The sequence below is a fragment of the Nannospalax galili genome, unplaced genomic scaffold, assembly GCF_000622305.1.
Source record: "Nannospalax galili isolate Female #2095 unplaced genomic scaffold, S.galili_v1.0 scaffold368, whole genome shotgun sequence".
Classification (NCBI taxonomy): domain Eukaryota; kingdom Metazoa; phylum Chordata; class Mammalia; order Rodentia; family Spalacidae; genus Nannospalax; species Nannospalax galili.
Genome location: NW_008359963.1, coordinates 90,135 through 96,374, shown reverse-complemented (window position 1 = coordinate 96,374; position 6,240 = coordinate 90,135). Strand labels below are relative to the sequence as shown.

General features: G+C 42.9%; 1 pseudogene; it reads right to left on the bottom strand.

The window, feature by feature from the left end:
• Positions 1–5,645, bottom strand: part of LOC103726289 — a 12,911-nt pseudogene extending 7,266 nt beyond the window's left edge.
• Positions 5,646–6,240: the final 595 nt, after the last annotated feature.

Here is a 6,240-nt window from a genome sequence, read left to right as displayed (position 1 = left end):
TAGACCAGGATGGCCTTGAACTCACAGAGATCCGCCTGCCTCTGCCTCTTGCATGTGTTTTAAATTCTGAGTTACTTTACCAAATAACAGACTGCACATTTTCCAACAGTTTTGAACTCTTCAGTGTATATCCACTAAAATTAAAGAACCAAGACATTGAACCTTTAGTAAAACTAGGCCAGCACAGGATATATATATTTTTTGCTTTCTTTTAATGTGCAACTTAGATTGACAAAATATTCTTAGGTTTCTTTTAAAATGAGCAACTCAAGATTAATTTTAACTGGGTGTGGTGGTGCATACCTTTAATCCTAGCATTCAGAAGGCAGAGGCAGGTGGACCCCTGTGAGATTGAGGCCAGCTTGGTTTACAAAGTGAGTTCTAGACCAGCAGGGGCTATAGGGACACACTGTCTCAAAAAACAAACAATTAATTTTGATTTAGCATCATAAAGTAGAATATGTATCAAGTCCTTTACTTACCAGTGGAAGGTTTTTCCCAGGAACATTGGGGAAGTCATGGTGTTCATTATGATAGCCCACATTGAAGGTGAGAAGATTCAGAGGTCCATAATATGAGTATGTTTCTTGTTTCTTTGAGAACATGTAATGCTCAGCTATAGTGTCCAGAAATCGGGTGTAAACCCAGGCCAAAAGAGGATGCTGCTAGCATATAAACAAAAGATTTAATTCCCCAAACATAGTACACTATAATGTTAAAAGTGACCTGAGCCACAGTATTGATGATTTCCAGAGAAGAAATTGGTTTGGGGTTGATGAGCAGTGGTCGGAAAGTATAAAAGAGAGGCTGAAGAACAACCCATATGAAAGTGGTTCAGAAGAACCAGCCCTGGAAATCAGTAGGAATATCCACATCAATGCCATCAGCTCCGAGGGAGCGGTGATGATCCATGTGATATCTCTTGAAGGAAACAGAGTATGGAAGCCCAATAGGGAGATTGGCAAACATTCCAAACCAGTGATTCCACAGAGCCTTGTGGTGGCCAAAGGTGAAATTGTGGGAAATCTCATGGATAGCCAGAGTCATTGAGTGGTTAAGGCAGCTGCCAAAGACATAGGCCCAAAAAATGACCCATTTCCAGTCCATGTCTTTCACTGTGTAAAATGTAACCAACTGGGTGAGAACCATCATAATTATGACCCAGATCAAGTTGGGGTTAGGCTTCATTAAGTTTTTATTTCTGGATACTTTGCTGTAAAAAAATAAAAAATCAGGTACAGAGAAAAGAATAAATAATGATAATTAACATTACAAAATAACGAGGGGGCCAGGAGAGATGGCTCCGTGGTTAAGAGCACTGGCTGCTCTTACAGAGGACCTGGGTTCAATTCCCAGCACCCACATGGTAGCTAACAACCGTCTGTAACTCCACATCCAGAGGATCTGACACCCTCTTCTGACTTCCTTCAGCATTGCATGACACAGGTGCACTTACATGTATGCAGGCAATACATTCGTACACATAAAAAAAATGAGGGAGCTGAGTGTGGTGGTACATGCCTTTAATCTCAGCACTCGGGAGGCAGAAGCAGGTGGATCTCTGGTCTACATACCAAGATCCAGGCCAGCTAGGGCTACAGGGAGGCCCTGTCTCAAAAACAAAACAAAACAAAACAAAAGTAAAGAAATAATGAGGGGAGGGCAGATCTGGCTTTGGTAGGCTAAGGCTGAGATCCTAGCAGACAGCCTGAGAGGGTGGGTTCCGACCTCAGTCGGTGTAGCAGCTCTGATCTCAGCAGACTGCCAGAAAGTGCTGAGTTCTGGCATCCCTCTGGCCTCTCTGACAGAGGGGCTAAGAATGTAGGGGACTGCCTAACAGCCCCCGGATCCTGCCTCCACGTGGTGGTGGTGATTTGAGCCCTTAACTTCCTGGCTCTGGCCACTCTGGCATGCTGCCATGCCTTCCCGCCATGATTGACTCTTAGCCCTCTGGAACTGTAAACTGAAATAAACCCTTCTATAAGTAAAAAAAAAAAAAGGAAAGAATTGGGACTAGGGAGATGCCATGCCTCCATTGGAAAAGTGCTTGTTGTGCATGCATGAGGACCTGAGTTTGATTCCCAGTGTCCATGTTTGAAAAAAAAAAAAAGTCAGGCCATGCGTGGTGGTGCATATCTTTAACCTCAGCCCTTGGGAGGCAGAGGCAGTGGATGTCTGTGAGTTCAAGACCAACTTTCTCTAAATAGGGAGTTCTAAGCCAGCAGAGGTGACCTAGCAAGACCCACCCATACGTGTACACCTGTACACATGAACACCTCACAGATCTGCACACACAAAGTATAATATTACTACATTAATGAATTGTTTTCTTCACATAATACTGTATTAGAGAGCTTCTCAAATATTTGTAATAGAGAGGAGCTTACTCTGTTTAAAAAAGGTTTATTTTTAATTGTGAGTGCATGTGTATCTGTGTGTGTGTGTATGTGTGTGTTCATGTGAGTGCAGGTGCTCATGGAGGACAGAAGAGGACCTCAGATCTCCTGAAGCTGGAGTCCTCAAGTCACTTGCAAGAACAGTATGCACTTTTAACTGCTGAGCTATCTGTCCATCCCCATGGAGTGTATGTGTGTGTGTGTGTGTGTGTGTGTGTGTGTGTGTGTGTACATGGTACTGGGGATGAAACCCAGGGCCCTGCACATAAAGAGCCAAGCTTTTTGTCATTGAGCCACACCCTTAGCCCCAAGAACCTATTTTGTTTGTTTCTTTGTGACAAGGTCTTACTATACAGCCCTGGCTGGCCTGGAATTCACTGCGTAGACCCAGCTAGTTGCAAGCTCACAGTGATTCATTTGCCTTGGCTGGGATTAAAGTCTAGTGCATGCAACCTCACCTGGACTCCAGAAACTTATTCATATGGTAAAGTTACTATGGGTAACACAACAATTTGAGGATTTATTCAAGAAAAGTTAACTTCAAAAATCTGGAAGCCTCCATACTTGTCTTTGAAATATTTTATTGAGGTCTTTTTGATAAAATGGAATACTTTTAAAACACAATTTAAGTAAATGTCTACTTTTAAAAAATGTGGTCTCAGGGGTCTGGAGAGATGGCTCAGTGGTTAAGAACACTGGCTGCTCTTGCAGACGACCTGGGTTTGGTTCCCAGCACCCACATGGCAGCTAACAACCACCCATAACTCCAGTTCCAGGGAATCCATGCCCTTTTCTGACCTCCAAGGGCATTGCACGATATGGGCACTCTTACATACATACAGACATTACACACATAAAACAAAAAAGAAAATATTTTAAAAATGTGGTCTCAGTGGTGCCTGATCGATCTTGAATATGTATGTACTACTCAATTTGCAGAGCAGCTGTGAGATGACCACATCCAGTGACTGTCTTCTCAGCACATCAGTATGCTGGCTTCTAGCCAGTTGTTTTGTCTAGTAGGTTGATAACTGCTCATGCGGATTAACACAGGAAAGACAAAAGTTCTTAGGATATGCTGGACTTCAGAGAGGTCATCATTTTATCAGCAAAATCCATAGCAGGCTTGCTTTCCATCTGTCACAGTCTGAAGATGGAACAGCAGGAACCATTAGGTAGGCATTCCTCCTGTCCCAAATCACTTCCAACGGTAGATTCCAAACTGTGGGTTTATGCTTTGCTTTCAGTCCTCAGTTTAATGCAGAATTTCTGTGAAGGGACAGCATTCTTGGGTGAATATATAGCACTCATTGCTACAGAGGCCAGCCTGGGCTCTGTAATGAGCTCCACCACCACCAATAAAAAGAAGATGCGTTGCACACCTGTAGTCTTGGGAGGCAGAGGCAGGTGGATCTCTGAGTTCAAGGCCAGCTTGGTCTACATAGTGAGTTCCAGGCCATCTGGGGCTACAGGGAGACCCTGTTTCAAAAAAAAGAAAAAAGAAAAAGAAAAAGAAGAAGATGCGTTAAGAAAAATATGTATCTTTTTGAAGACTGAAAGCTTAGTGGGGACACAATCAATAATGTGCTGAGTTTTGAAACTACTAGAAGTGAGTTCTAATAAATATTTTAATATTGAATTTTTTATTTTTGAAAAATTATTTAATAACCACATAATTAGTAGAAGCATTTCATTACAACAGCATTGACATAGTCAATAACAATTTCCACAGCAAAGATGCATCTTTCAAAATTGGCTGTAATTTTTAGGTTCACAGTGTTGAATTAATACAGTTACACATTATTGTACTCAGTATAAATTCTAAGACAAAATTGAATGAGGTTTTAACCTTTAAAAAGATCCCCGTTTCATTTAAAAATACAGTTTCATACAGAAAAACTCATTTTAATGCAAATAACACTTATATTTGCACACACATCTCTAATCTCTATATATCTGATTATTACTAATCATAGTCGGTTACTTTCTGAGATCCTTGGCACCTGAGCATGGATATAAATTCATCAGGTAGATTTCAATGGTAATGTTTTTCATATCTACTGGTTAACATGAAGGAAAGTTTTATGCTTCTTCCTCAACTAGAACTCATTTTTTTATTTATTGACTTTTTTTTGTGCATTTCATACAGAACATCCCAAACAATCTTATTCACCTTTATACCCGCATCCCAAGTGTTATCCTCCCAACCCGCCCCCCACTGGAGCTCATATACTCTTGTCATCCCTGTTACTGTCCACTGTGTTGTCAGTGCCCCCAGCTGTTCCTCAGTGCTAGTCCATCTGCTGAGTCTAGTCAGCCTATCTGTAGTTCCTTGTTTTAGAAAGATCAGCTCTTCCTCATCTAGCAGCAACCAGTTGCCAACATTCCTTTAGATAAGATTGGGGTCTGCTGTTCATTTTCCCAGTTCTATGCTGCATTACTGTCTGGGAGTCTGAATTAGTTTTTAAAACTTTATATATAGGAAGCAGTCCTGGAAAGAATGTTATCTCTAGGGCTAAATATTAAATATTAAAAAAAATGTTTAGTGCCAGTACAAAGAGGAAGGGGGGAATGCCTCACATTCAACAGTTTATTAAGTTTCCTTGATTTTTTAAAAGCTTTTTTGAAACAGGGTCTCACTGTAGACCAGGCTGGCCTAGAACTCACAGAATCCACCCGCCTCTGCTGGTATTAATGGCATGTGCCACCACGCCTGGCTAGTTTCCTTGATTTTTAAATAGAGTGGAGGTTAAAGGCATATTATGTCTGGAAGAATTCTAACCCAAATTAAAACTTTCCTTTTAGCATTATTTTATTCACTCTTGAACCTTCCCTTTTAAAATACAGACCTTCTCAAAGTACTGGTAACAGGATGGAATTGGCTGATTGTAAAGTACTCAACCCCAAAGCCTACTAAACATCTAGGGAGCGGTGAGAGAATTCTTCAGGTTACATAGAAACTCCAAATATTCTAGAGAGCTAAGGTTTGATTAGTCTTGGGTCACAAGGTCGGTATTTGTCCTGGGCTAGCATTGCCCCCGTGCTGGACAACGTGAGCATGTCTCCAGTGACCCTGAGGAGGATACTTACACTGGGAGCCCTCTTACACCTCTTCACGAAAAGGCAAATGTAGCTCCCAAGCCGGTGCTGCGCTTTGCCTCAGCTTCTTCAGATCTGGTGTGAAGCCAAACCCCAGACCAGACAGGGCAAAAGCCCATCCCCCACACAGAAGACCTCACCTAGCATCTCCTGGCGCCAGCAGGTCCTGGAAGGCTCCCCAGGGCTCCCCACAAACCGACTTGCGACCAGGTGGCGACCTATTGTCAGCCGCTCTGGGCTGTGGTTCACAAGTGCTTGCGCAGGGCAGAGTAAAGGTGGAGGGCGGAACCCTGCCGGCTATGCACTAAGGCTCCCAGGTCCTAAGTGGAGGGCTATTGGGCCTGTCGAGGTGGGCACTGGTACCAGGTCTGTTTCTGTGGCTTGTGAGCACCTGGGAGGCTCAACTTGAGCAGGGCTGGTTTGCAGGTGCCTGGTATTCGCCCCCCAGGCTTGGAAAAGGTGTAAAGCGGGCGGGGTGTGTGGAGAGATGGCTCAGCAGTTAGGAGCACTGGCTGCTCTTGCAGAGGATTAGGTTCGATTGCCAGCCCTCACATGGTGGCTAACAACCATTCCTAACTCCAGTTCCAGGGGATCCAGTGCCTTCTTCTGACCTCTGCCAGTATTGCACGACTCGAATGTACCTACGTACATGCAGGCAATACACACATACATATAAAATAAAAATTAAAAAATATTTTTTTAAAAGAATAGAAAGGTAAACAGTGAAATGAAAACAAAACGCTTT